Source organism: Corvus brachyrhynchos, unplaced genomic scaffold (genome assembly GCF_000691975.1).
Source record: "Corvus brachyrhynchos isolate BGI_N302 unplaced genomic scaffold, ASM69197v1 scaffold398, whole genome shotgun sequence".
Classification (NCBI taxonomy): domain Eukaryota; kingdom Metazoa; phylum Chordata; class Aves; order Passeriformes; family Corvidae; genus Corvus; species Corvus brachyrhynchos.
Window position 1 is genome coordinate 3,477,108 of NW_008239780.1, and position 14,027 is coordinate 3,491,134.

Here is a 14,027-nt window from a genome sequence, read left to right on the forward strand (position 1 = left end):
AAGAGGAACGTGAATTAACTTTCACCTGCAGAAATAAACCTTTTCACTCATCAGTGCTATTTTGTGTTTAGCTAGCATTTTCTCCCTGCAGCTCTATTTTGCCTTTTACCTTTCAGACACAAATAGTTGAGCTTGCGTATCTTCTTTTATGTTGGCTTTGATTTTCATGTTACTTGAGGAATGGCATTAGGCTGAGTGGTAATTGGTAGGTTTCATTGGGCCTGGGTCAGCACAGGTAGAGACACTGATGTGAATGTCTTATCTCAGACCTGCTGTTGCTGGTTGTCTCCTGCTCCTAGCAGTAATTTTATAGTGGAAAAATATGACAAAAATACCTGTGTTTTGCTAGTGAATAGTTTCAGTGCTTGGAGTTCTGGAGACTTTTTCCAGGTGAACATCAGCAGCTGTGGCTTGCATGCAGTGAAAAGCAAGTGTATCACTGTGCTTTGTTGGAGATAGCCAAAGGACTTTTCATTTTGCATGTTCAATTGCACTGCTCCAACTTAGCTCTGACAGTGCATTGCTCATGAGCTGGCTTCCTGGGTTTTCTGAGACAGGGAATTGGGCTGCAAGGTGCCACTCACTGCTTCAGGCATTGTGGGATGTGGCAGGTGGGTGCACCTTGCTCTGGGCAAGCACCATGGCATCTGCCTTGTCAGTCCCACTGACAGGCATCCAGGAAGCTGGGATGTTCTTGATGCAGTCTCCTGTCCCCACCTTCTGGAGCTCTTGACCCCAGGAAGACTTGGGCAGGGGACAGTCAGGCCTACAAGTGCTCCGGGTCATTGGCTCTTGGACTGGGAGGATCTTTGTGTCAGCATGTGGCACCAGCCCTACCTGCAAGTCTGGCTCTTAGAGCACTGGGCTAGGTGCCCCTCCAGATACCCTGATGTCCAGTCTTGAATCATCCATCCCCTCCAGAGGCAGACTTGCTTAAACAGGGGCATGTCCTGCTCAGTTGGGGAACCTCTGCCATGAACGTTGCTTTGTTTTGCTCTAAAGACTTATCGTTATGACTGTGTGCATTAAGTATTCAAGGGTAAAATAGTGTTGTTATATATTCAGTGTGCTCATTTCCCAGCATTAGTTTTATTGTCAGTTGCTTATCTCGTAGTGTACTGACAGATGTGACTGAGTCTTTAGTGATGCAGAGCAAAGCACATCTCTGCCCTGGAGTCTTTGCTGCCAGTTCCACAGTTGGAATAGTTTTCAGTGCCTCCTCTTGCTGGGTTTGGGGCTCGGTGTGGTACAGGTGCTCTGATACAGCACTGTAAGGCTCATAAAGATGGGGAACAGCAAAGTGAAGGTTGGATACACATCCTTTGCTCTGCTCTGGTAATGTGTACTGTTTTATTGCCATCAGAAGCAAATTAAGGCAATTTGGATCCAAAACATGCGCAAGGAATCTTTGGGTAATTTCATGTTTCTTTATTGTCCCGATGGCAAAAGTGTGCTTTCTCAGGGAATGGAAACAAGGATTTGGATGTGACCCCTTGACTTCTGAAGGTGACACCTGGCACATGGACCAGTGAGCTCCGTGCTGTGGTCCAGCTTGCTGCTCATACATGTGCTTGGCTTTGCCACAACTCAAGGTACTGCAGTATCATTTTTGTCCAGCTGTAGATCCCCATAAGCCTGAAACAAACTGCCACTTTGACATTGCAGTACGGCACAGACTCCAGAGCTGGGCCATTCTCATTTCCTTTCTAATCCTCAAGTGCTGAAAATGCTCTGGCACCTTAGCAGGCTCAGTGTTGCTCTGCAGGGTGTATGCACAGTTGGGTGCATGTGACAAGGGGAGTACCAAAACATTTTCTTGCCATGTCACCTGAGTGGGCTCATTTCTCCAGACAGTTTTGTTGAAGGGGCAGCAGCTGTGCCCCCCCACCAGTCTCTGTCCATTTGCTGGCATCAAAAAATTAGTTTCCTTTATTTAGAAAGGGCACTGGAAAGTACTTCTCTGTGTCTCTCGAGGGGACTGAAAGGCCTAATGTTTTCCATTTTCTGTCTCCTCCTTCTCTATTCACTATTGTGAAGGAGAAGATCCTCCAGATCAGAAATTTTCGAGGCGCTTCCCTGCAGAGAGTCTAGATTCAACCTGCAGTGCCCAGATGCCAGCTCATATTTATCAGGTGCATCCAGCCATTCCCCAGATGAACCACAGGGCTGCTGGTGCATGGTAAATCTGAGAGGGAAAAACTGAAGGCACACAATTAAAATCCTGGGCATTTGCTAAAACTATTTTTAATGTCTCCTGCCCTCACAGGCAGAAGATTGTGGACTTGGATTTGGGATGCTCTTGATGTGTCACCAGAAGAGCTGTCAGATGTGTGCATGCAGAAATGGAGGCTTGGGAAATGCTTTTAATTGTGATTCTGCTCTGCACAACACAGATTGTCATGCTTTGAGCTCAGGTTTGTTTGTATCAGGGACAGACATTGATACCACAGCTCCTATTGGTGCATGAATATTTCAACAACTGAAACGATGCCTGCTCCAGAAAAGAGATGCTTACATCCGCGTTTGATCTTTTTAGCAAGCCTAGCCAGATCAGGTTGGCATCCTGGTTATTTATTTCCTACAGATGTGGTCTACATTAGCTGTGCTGTGCTATGAATCTCCTCTCTTCGTTCCAGAGAATTCAAGCTGGGAAGAAGTGAGATTTCTAGCAAGAAAAAAGACTAAAGCAGACAGAATTTGCTCCCTGGTTTGTTTCTTTTTGAGGAAGGCACCTTGCACTTTGTAGGATGCATGACCAGAAAGAGGTGGGGTAATATTTGGAGGTATCTAGAGTGGTAGTCTGTGGGGACAGTCTTCTCCCTTCATTTCTGTCCCACATCCTGTACCACACCTTCTCTCCATGCTCTTGTTCTCTCTCCACTTCTTCTTGCATTGGGGGAATGCAGAATCCTCCTTTTTAGTGGCATTAATGAATAATATTTAGTGCTTCAGAAGGAGTAAGCTGAGACTGGAGTCTTCTGCAGTATATTGACAGTTCACAAACAGAAGTTGTGTCCTGGACCCTTCTTAAAAGCTATAGTGATACTGTAATGCTAGAACTTCTGCTACCTTTGTGTGTTTCTGAAGTAAATAGTCCACAGACCATCTAATTAGGGGGCTTTATATGCCCCAACTTGTAATGCAAACAGAACTTTTGAGCAACCTTTTCTTCAGGGCATGCTCTGTCTTCTCCCGTGGTCTGTGGAGCACTCTGGACACTTGGGGTAAATGCCAGTCTCTTTCATGTAGTAAGGAGAAGCAATAAGAATCTGGTTACAAGGTAGTTTTCCAGTTCTAAGTCCTTGATTTGGTAAGCTCTCTTTCCTCTCACTTGGTGGACACAACAGCACATGGATGAAGTTCCCAGGCCCACATGTGACACAAGAGGTCTGTTACCTTAATCTTGAGTACTTTTTGAGTTGCATTTCATGTCGTTTGCATTGCTGATCCCAGAAGAATGGCAGAGCCTGGCCTCATGGGCACACCTGAACACGTGTGACTCTCTGTTTGAGGACTGCATCTATTGCAGTGCTTATCCTGAGTGTAATTGCTTGCGTACTGGAATGGGAATTACACATAGCTGTCAGTGTATGTACCCACAAACAGTCTGGTAAACATAATCCCAAAATTAACCCATAACTGGACTGGCTTTTGGGCAAGGAGAGGAAAAACTGTGCTCTTGCATAATCCAACAACCTCTAAAGCACAAGTTCTCATCAGACTGATGGCTTTTTTTGGTGGAGTCATTAGGCAGAAGATACCTTGGCACTGGTCTACCCTGCATCATTGAGGAGGCATTGCATTGTGATCCATGGAGCTGGCTGTGTCTGACTGCAGATCCCCCCCTGCCATGGAAAGGGCAGCTCAGGCTCCCTCCTGTGCTGACTGGAATTTTGAATGTTGGTGCCAGAAGGCAGTGAGCAGTAGGTGCATGCTTCAAGCATTTTTCTGCACTCTGAGGATCTCAAAGCATATTTTCTGTGAAAGCTGTTTTAAAGATTAACAATAAATGGCTAAAAGTCAGGCCTGGATAAAAAGCAGAGATGTGTTAAGGCAGGGTCTGACTGCTCCAGGGGGGCTGGGTGCCAGGTTGACTCGTGTCAAACACACTGGAAACAAAAGGATGAAGTCAGATGCCCAAGGTCATTGGTAGGGTACTGTCAGACCAGTGGAAGATAGCAGTTAGAAGCAAACATGATTGAAGTTTTGTGTCCTGAACTCACCATGGGGAATAGTGGTGTTGGTGTGGCTGGGGACCTTGAAAACCTAGGCTAGTAGGTGCCTAAATGAGTCCGTGGCAACTAATGAGAACAATTTCCATCCAGCAGTGCCAGGGAGAGAAGAGCCCTGGCACCCTGAGGCCACAAGGCTCATTTGAAACACACAAAGTGAAGGAGCGACATGTTGGATGGAGAATTGCTACTGGTGATATGTTAGGTGTTAAATGCATCTGACACAGGAAGCTTGTGAAAAGGTCTGGATTCAGGATGTGCTTGTGCTTAGCAGAAATGTTCTGTTCTGTGATTGCTGTGAGCAGAAATACAAGGCCCCCCAGCCCCTGCTCAGCTGTTGCAGGCTGGTGCCAAGCCGAGTGTTGTCAGGTGGCCATTGCACGCTACGCAGGTGGCCACAGAACACTGTGAGATTTGGAGTGGAAGATGTAGGGATCCCTGGGGACTGGGGATTTAAAGGTGCTTTAGACCCCTTTACATTGCGTTTTGCTTCCAAGTGTTTGGGAGGGGTGTCCTTGTATGCGTATATATCATATGCAAATGGATTTTGAGTTGTGTGTTTTGTCTGAATTTAGAAAAGGAGTGATTTGCAGAAAGAATCCTCCAGGAAATGCTGCTTTTGCAAGCGCAGGCCTCTTGACTGTGATTTGTGGGGGAGGAAGGAGTGGGAATGAGGGGGAGATTCACTGAGGTTTTCTTCTTTTCTTGTTGCGTTTTGGGAAAACTCCAGCCAAGGCCCACATACAGTCGGATGAATCAGCCTCCCTTTTGCCATAAATAATTGGCAGCTCTAGCTGCAATGCAGTTTTGATGTATGGATAATACACTTTTCCTTAGTTAATTGAGAAGAAACACTGCAGTAGACGCATGAGGTTGAGTTGGCCTTTGTATGGAGTCTTTGAGCTAGTAGGGAGATACTGTAGGCTGCTCCTTGAGAGGTTGGAATTTGCTGCAAATGATATTCCATACTCTAGTCTGAAGGCTGTCATTGCTGTTCGTCTGCTATAGAAAATAAATTTCCTGTCTCATACACGTGTAGAGAGCACTGTAAGTTGGCACATGGCACTGTTACTCAGTGCAGGGTTTCCTTGGAAGAGTCTGATTTTATAACAACTTCAACAGAATATTCATGCACTTAGATGAGTGGCTGTTCCTGTGCTGACAAATAAAGCATTTTGGCCTTCTCATATTCCTGTAACAAAATGAAAATCACTTGTTTTCTAAAGCATCTGGTGCCAATTCAGACTCAGAGCTTTCTGTGTCTGGTCTAGGATTTCCACTGGGCTCAGAAAACTTACCAGACAAGCTCAGCATTCACCACTGGAAGTATATGGAGTAACTGGAGGCTTTCTTGTCCTGGAAACAGGACATGGAGCAATTGCCCTTGGTGGACTAAGACTTGCCAAATGCCTTGTATTTCCTGTTGGAAGCCTATTTTTACATGGAAGGACTATATTACTTTCACAACTGTAGTATCTGTTGGTAAATATTGGCTTTAATAACATACGCTTCACTTAAGCAGAATATCAACAGTGCCGTGAAATAAGTGTGCTGTACTGGGGCAGTAGCATCAGTGTCCTTTTACAGTGTTTTCAGTGGTAAATACCATACCTATTAGTTTCATAGCATTTGAAAATTCATTAGAAACAAGTCCCTTTGAGGAACCTGTAGTCACAAATGTGATTAACTCAGCCTTGGAGTTTTAGTCATGACCAAAGCTTCATTAAATGTTGCCTGAAAAGAGAGAATAAGCCTGGCCTTGACTTGTTTTTTTCATGGTATTGCTTCATATGCAGGCAGCATGTGGCCTTCCTCCCTCCAGTTGTTCTGAGGTAGAAAAAAATAGGTACAAATGCAAAGTCTTCACAAGGGGCAAATGGAACAGTTGGCTGTGTAGCATTTTGCAGCTGAAGTGAATCACAGAAATGGCTCTTTTTGCCATGCACCTTTGTAGGGTACAGAAAGGACTCTTGGATGTTTGAAGATACAAAAACAGAGAAAGCAGCATGGCATCTCCTTTCCTTGCATACTTAGCTGAGGAACACCCCTGCTTGTTTGATTCAGTGTGTTACATGTGTCTGGAGAGGGGTTGTATCCAGGCCAGTTGGGCTGTGCTCTTTCTCTCTCCAGTTCACTGGACAAGTGTTTTATGTTTTCTTCAGCATAACTTTAAATGGACATTATTCTACCCCATTTTGAAAAGAACTTGGTATTTTTACAACTCAGGCTGTCGTATAACTAACCTTTTTCTTTCCTGAACAAGGTCATTACATCATGATGCAGTAATCCTCTGTCTGTGGGATAAACCATCCTCTCTCTATGTCTCTGTCTGCTGCTCTTATCTGTGCTTGCTCTTTCTTAAAGTGTGCATGGTGGGGAGGAGACATGAGGGGAGAGAAAAAGTTTTGATTCTGGCCTGTTAAACTATGTTTAGAGAGGATAATACATGGGTTGTGAGATGCAAAAGGGCTGTTGTCTCAGAGCTATTGCTTTGATACTTTATCCACAAAGAGAAGCTCCACAGTCTCAAGTCAGAAGAGCCTGGGGATGAAATTACACCTTTGCTAGGCTATGACAGGTTAAACTTTATGGAGATGCAGGTAGCAAATTATCCACAGACTGAATTGCAAAGGAGGGCTTTAATATGGGCTTTAAAAACCTGCTGGGGAGATTAAGTGGATAAAAATAGTTAGTTCTTGTGTCCCTCTTTTTGTCTGTAGTGCTGAAAGCAATCTGCGAAGGAAGGAGGGACAATGTTGTTATCTTGGTCTTAGCCTAGAGGAACCTGAGGGATGGAGCAATGGCACTGTGGGTGGAATAGGGAAGAACAGGAGCCAGCAGCAGGGCCCAGCCATCTTGCTGCCTGTCCCATTCCCTGGCCATTAGACTAAGCTGCCTCCCTGATTGTTGCACTTTCTAATTTGTCTTGGATGTGTCTGTATACTTTTTCCCGAGTCAGTTTACACCACAATATGTCATTCATGGCTAGCCTGGGGTGTGCCCAGTGAGATATGGTTCATAACTATTTTTGATTCACTTACAAAGGGATTAGATGACGTGGTTGCCTGGACAGCAGGGGCTGTACTTGGTGACTCAGTGGGTCTCTCCTAGTCCTATGTAACCTGAGGTGATGCCATCTAAGCTGCAGCAAGATGCCCGTGATGTAATTTCAGACTGACTGGCCTGAGTGCCAGTGAAGGCAGGGAGGCTGCACATGTGTAAGACAGGCTGAAGCAGAAGACAGACGGGGTTTGATTCAAAATGAGACCAGGTAACTGAGTAAAGTAGAGCAGATGTATTAGTTGTTGATTCCATCTTTCACCTACTCTGAGGGGAAATAGCCCATACTTATTTTACTGAACAGCTCTGAGTCTGTTGGAGATTAAGACAAATAACCAACTTGAGTCATCAGGTTGTAGTGTCTCAAAAAACTGCTTAAAAAGATGTCAGGTCCTCTCTGTGGGTGGATGTTAAAGTGGCAGAACTATCAGAGAAACACATCTAAAATCACATGAAGACTTCACTGTTAGCATCGTGCCAGGTTTGTGGCAGTGATAGAGCACCTCTTCCAGGCTGGAAGTGATAGACGCCCGTAGCTGTCAGCAGGACAGGACTATGATGGACACCTAGCAGGTCATGCTGGTGTGGGCACAGTGCTGCACTCACATGCTTTTGCAGCTCTCAGAGCAGACACATGCATCGATTTGCTTGGAGTCCAGGCAGAGAACTCAGACTGGGCTGTGCCCATCTGTGGGGACTTAGCTGTGGCTGAGCAGTCCCTGCTCCAGTCAAAAGGGACACCAGTAATAACCACTATATCCTCAAGATATATAGTTCTATGCTTTGTACTTGTCCTTAATTTATTAAATCCCCAAATCCAAGGGTCTTCTTATGGAGATTACATGGCTGACAGTATTTGCATCCATGTTTCATCTGTGCTGACTCTGTTGATGCAGGTAGGCTCTGTATAGTTCGGTCCAGTGTCAGTGTTGTAATGGAGAAGGGGAGATTTCTAAATCAGATTAATTGATTATGCTCTTTTATCATTTTCTATTACTAGAAAAATTCTAGCAGATGAATGCGTACTGATTTATTTGCATTATTGGTTTGTGTGTGCTGTATTCAGTGCAGGGCAGATAATAATCTTTGGACTCAAATTCCAAGGGAATGACCATGTTTGAGAAAAAACATGGTCACAGCAGCACTGTCCATTGACTGACTTTCCAGCAGCCATTTATTATGATAGTTTTGACTTCTTTTTTCTGCCACGCTAAATTTCAGAGCAGCATTGATTTTTATTTCTTCATATAACTTGTGATTTGCTGAGTTATAGGTGACAGCAGCTTTCCCCCATCCTTAAGGGGTCATTTTGCATGTGTGTGTGTTTAAAAGCTGCAGAATCACATCTTAAAAGGAAAGTCCTTAGCTGAGTGTAATACCTTTCTTTTTGCACTTAGTTTTAAAGCCAAATATTAGAGAAACAACTCTCAGTGCTTTGATGTGGGTTCCTAATTTTCTCATTGATGCTATTAATATTGCTTGCCCAGTTTCTCTGTGGTGGGTGTCAGTGCTCTGTAACAGCAGCCATCTGTGAGAAAGGAGCTGTTTCCTGGCATGGAGTAAAATTTAGGCCAGCTGTGGATGCTGGAACCACATCTTAGAGACTGTTCCTCTGGGCGCTCCCTTCCGTGTGCTTTGCCTGAGACTCGGCACTGAGCAGAATTTCTGGTACCCAGGATCCCGCAGCCTGTGGAGCTGCATTTCTGTGTTAATGTCTGAGCCTCACACTCTGAACGCAGAAGGTAGGGCCTGAATTACTGCCACATTTGGCTTGTGCTGGTGGCATTCCAGAAAGCTGGTTCTCCTCAACTCAAGGAACTCAGCCATGCTCTTGTTCAGTTTGAGCAGTATTCCCCCTGCACCCATTCAGCACAAGTGGTGTATTATGGGTCTAGTAAAACAAGTGATAATGCAGTTGCAGCTCTGGCCTGATACTTTAGAGGAAGCCAGTTTTTCTGTGTTGTTTTCCTGTGATGTTGGGAAAAACATTATCTCTCTCTCCTTTGGCTTTAATTTCTAGGTATATAAACTGGTTAGAATTGTGAGAGCAGGGGAAAATAAACTCTAACCAGCATCCCAGGTAAGTCTTAGATATAGAGAATGTGTGTCTTGCCCTATGTTGAATGGTTTTGCAGTTAAACTTCTGGGATCTGAATGGATTTCCAAGCCTGTGTCAGAGCTCCCACAGAGGGTGCCTGACAGATTACTGTAGGCAAAAAATAGTCTGTCAGTACTGTTGTCTTAGTGTGAGTTAACTACCTTGGGGCATCGTGACACACCTTCTAGCCTAGAGGACAGTCCTTACGAAAAGTAATGATCAGTGGCCAAATTCTGCCTGCAATTATGTGGTCTGACCTCAACTTTTCATTTAATTTACAGAATTGTGGTTTATAAAATAGCTATGTTTAATAACACATCAATTCTTACCTTGATGTGACATCCTAGATGGCATTTGCAATCGGAACATGGTGTCAGGATTTCTGCTGTTTTCCAGCACACATTCTTCCTTTCTGTAGCTACCTTCAAAGTCCTTTCCCTCTCACAAGATTTCCTTTCTCAAAAGTTCTTGGGACAGGTGTTTTGCAGATCACTGCAGGCATAAGCCAGTTACTCAGAAAAGGGCTTCAACCCTGGAGGTGCTTCCTTATAGACAGAGGAGAGATACATGGTTCTGCTCTCTATGCAGCCTTTGGAAGAATGGAAACTTGTTTCTTTGAGGGCAAACAAACCTTCTGCAAAGACTTGGGAAGTGATTCATCTCCATTTACACAGTCTGCAGTATCAGCTTGTCAGACTGGGATCATATGTTACACTTTATGATATAATGCCCCTGAATGTAATTTAGATCAAGACACTCTTAGAGTTTGCAGCAGCCAAAGTTATATTAGTGCTGATGATAATTGCTGAAAGAGTATAATGATTACCCAGCTAATCATGGCTGAGTTCCATCAGAAATGCTGAACACTCACCTTCTGATAAAGGGCCCAGCTTTCAACTGTTGTGAGGCTTCGCTGAGCTGAGAATGGTGCAAGTCCAGACAACTGGCATAGATTCTGTCTTGGAGGCTTGTCAGATACTGGCCACATGGAAATGTTTTATGGGATCAGAAGACAGATTGGAACAGGATTTATGCTTTTTTTTTCCCTCGGACTTCTATGCTATAGAAATCAGTGGAACTAGTCAGAGGCAAAGGGGCAGAGCAACTTCACTCTTCAGCTCACAAGTCATCAGAGATTTGTATTATCTGATGTGAAACCTGTTTCAGACTTAAAGGAATGCAGTCCCAAATCCTTCAGCAGCTCCCAGTTTTTCCATTGCAAATACCAGAACCATGTTTAACCACTGCTGTGGTGATCTTGGAAACCAGAGCCTGAATGGTCTGTGGAAGCACCAGGAGCTGTCTCAGTAGGATCACAGAATCGTAGAATGACTTGGGTTGGAAGGGACCTTAAAGGTCATCTGGTTCCAACCCCTTGCTCAGGAGAGCAGCTTGCTCAGAGTCCCAACCAACCTGTCCTTGAACGCTTCCAGGATTGGGACATCCACTTTTCTGGGCAACCTGTTAAAAATATGGAATGCTTCATGAATTTGGGTGGGTTCTTGGTAGTGAAGATGTTAATCTTGGCCAGGCCCTGAAGGTAATGTGCAGGCATATGTGCTCAGTAAGTCTAGGTAGCTTCTGCTTGGAAGATGAGTAGAAGTATTTGCTTCCCACGTGGATGGTGAGGCTCATGCAACTGGAGCGGGATTCCCATGGGAGCTGAGCACTGCCTTCCCTATGCAGCTGAAACTGGCAGTAATTTCTCTGTTGAATTACTGAATCCCATCATATTCTTTCAAAATTTATGGATAAAATGTTTAGCACAGAAATTTTGTCCCAGGGAAGTCCAGATATGGATTCAGATGGAGGCCTTGCACGAGGAGCAAATGAGCTGTACAGTGAGGTCTGGCAGTGTTTCTGATCAGGCTGGTATGTCTTTCTGAAGGAAGAGTGAGAAGAGCTTTGTTTTGACAAAGAGGACATGGAGGCTCTCTGTTGGTAGATGCTATTTGTTGATTCTTTCATAAAATCCTTAATGGAAGAAAGAACTTTTTATGGTGGAAAGTGCTCATGCCAAGTAAAACAACAAGAGGTGGTGGCTTGAAATAAAATCAAGTATTTCTAGGAGAAGCATGAAATGCATTCTGTTTTCAATGTGTGCCTTAATGCCACGTCTTAGAGTTTCCTTGATAGCGTTTCTAATCAGCAGGCCTTTATCCATTCTCTACCACTATTAGTTACAGCCTAATGACACATAATTGTATTGGTTCTTTATCACTCAACTTGCCAAGTTGTTTATCTCTTGGAAGGCAGGATGGAGAGGAGAATTTATTGCCTCATGGTCTCTTGATGTTCTGCAATGCAAACATATATTTTGCCAAAGCCTTTGGGAAGGTGCATTATCAGAAATTGTAGGCAATTGCACACCTAGAAGTAAAGGTGTTGCACTCTGCCTGCACTGATCATCTTGCCGAGTCCTTTTAATGTGACATTACCGTACATCCACAGAGTTTGGTAAAAAGGAGATTAGTGAGAAAGCTGAGTGATAAACACTAATTTTTGATGTGTGCACATACATACACATAAATTGATTTTTTTGACAGCTGTTGCCCAAGACACCATCAAAGCAAATTTCTACTGAGGGTAGGTGAGTAAAGAGTAGAGGTGTGTAGTTCCTGGGGCACCAGAACAACTGCAGTGTTCTCTGCTGGGGCAAATGGTGATGCTGCAGCTAGAGGGGAGTACATCTCTCCTCCAGCTTCTCCATGGAAGTCAGCGTGGGCCAGCTGCTCAACAGGGCACTTGTGTCTTGTGCTGATGTGCCTGCTGGAAAAGCAAACTTGGGAGCACCTTTCAGAACTGCAAGCACAGCTTTGGCAGCAGAGTAGATGTTTCTTTTGTCTTACAAAGAATTAAAGGTAATCTGTGCTGTCAGTGTGGGAGGAGGAATCATTGTGGAATCATAGAATGGTTTGGGTTAGAAGGGACCTTAAAGACCATCCAGTTCCAACCTCCCTGCCATGGGAGACCTTCCACTAGACCAGGTTGCTCAGGGTCCCATCCAGCCTGACCTTGAACAGTCCCAGGGATGAGGCAGCCACAGCTTCTCTGGGCAGCCTGTGCCAGGGCCTCACTACCCTCACAGTAAAAAATGTCTTCCTAACATCTAATCTAAACCTGCTTTCTATCAGTTTGAAGCCATTCTTTCTTCTCCTATGACTACATGTCCTTGTAAAACATCTCTCTCCAGCTCTCTTGTAGCCCATTTAGGTACTGAAAGGAAGTTCTGGGCTTGTCAGAAAAATGGGATCAGCCTGTTTCACTTATAAATGCTCTGCTTTGAGTGGTGTAGACAGCCAGTGTAAACGTGCTTGTGCAAATTCCAGCCTTTGCTTTGATCCATTTTGTGCAATTGGATTGTCAAACTAAGTAGTACTGGCTGCTGAAAGAGTTGGGCCAGCATTTAGATGTGTTGGCATTGCAGTTTAGATTATAGTAAGTAATTTTCCAGGGAGAGTCTGGCCAGTGTGTTCTGTGTTGTCAGTTGGGTGAAAGAGCTGAAGGAAAGGCTGACGAGCTCCAGTAGATCAAAGTCCTGGTGGTCCTCCCCTCTGGTGGGAGTTACCATCCTTAGAGCCAAGTTGCAAAAATGTCTGCCTCAGCATTTGTTGCTGTGGAGTAGGAAAGTTATCCCAAATCCCTTTGGTGGCACTTTAAGTCAGCAGATGCTACATAGAAATGGTTTAGCACAGAGACATCTTCCTTTCTGCCAGCATCTCTGGGTGAACAGGAGCTTTTGGCAGAAGGGCTGCTTCAAACAGTCTCACGGGACACAGCGATGTCACATGGCTGCCTTTGCATGTTAAGAGCGTGTGGCCCTGTGCCCATCTCCAGAGCTCTCTTAAAAGGTTCTAGGCCAAGATCATTGTTCACTTTTTATAACTCACATGTTGTGCTTGGAGGAACTGATTTGTCTTGAATCCAGCATCACAGATTCCTACGAAGGATAGATCCAAGTTGCCTGTGGCATGTATGTCAGATAGCCACGATAATAATGGGACATAACAGCAGTCCCTCCCTTTCTACCTTTTCTAAGCACTCACCAGTCATTAATGAATTAATAATTTGCACAGAATCCCTAGGAGGTGGCCAGGACGTTGGTTCTTTGTTGGAGGGAGGTTGACTGGAGATCTGACATCCTTGGACTCTCAACAACTCATCTTGTGATACCCTGGTAACTATGTATACACAGCACCACTCACAGGTAAGTGGAACCTGAACTCTTCCCGTTGTAAGGGTGGGTAGGAAGTGGTTTTGTCTTTGATGTCTCCCTGGAACCAGGATATTTTAAAGCTTTTCAGAAAAGAGTGGGAGTGGAAGAAATGCAATTAAGTTTTCATGAAGGAGTGGAAAAATTGTTCTGGGGAATCTGCCTTGCACCTGCAGTGCTGGTGCCTGCACTGAGCCCAGGTTTCCCCGCCCCAATTCTATGCTTTCTTTAGCTGCTCTCTGAGAGAACAGAAATGCTCTTCCCTCTCTGTTTTGTCCAGAGACACATCCTTCTGATGAAGCCTTCCAGAACAGTAGCATATTCCCATGAAAAGATTCTCTTTCAAGCCAGTGACATGTAACTTGCTGAAAAATTCATGACCAGTTCCTGTCAGAGACCTTGGCTTTCCCATGAGCATGGCCTA

The 14,027-nt window shown here is 44.6% G+C and overlaps 1 protein-coding gene across 9 annotated transcripts in view; it reads left to right on the forward strand.

The window, feature by feature from the left end:
- Positions 1–14,027, forward strand: part of PAK3 (p21 (RAC1) activated kinase 3) — a 132,554-nt gene that overhangs the window by 62,049 nt on the left and 56,478 nt on the right. For 5 of the 9 annotated variants that reach the window (XM_017743133.1, XM_017743132.1, XM_017743131.1 and 2 more), the window contains one exon: positions 13,467–13,597. The exons of the other annotated variants lie outside the window; for them this stretch is intronic. The gene's annotated coding sequence lies outside the window, so the exon portion shown is untranslated. Of the gene's footprint in view, positions 1–13,466; positions 13,598–14,027 lie in introns of those variants that run through there. 9 annotated transcript variants of the gene reach the window in all.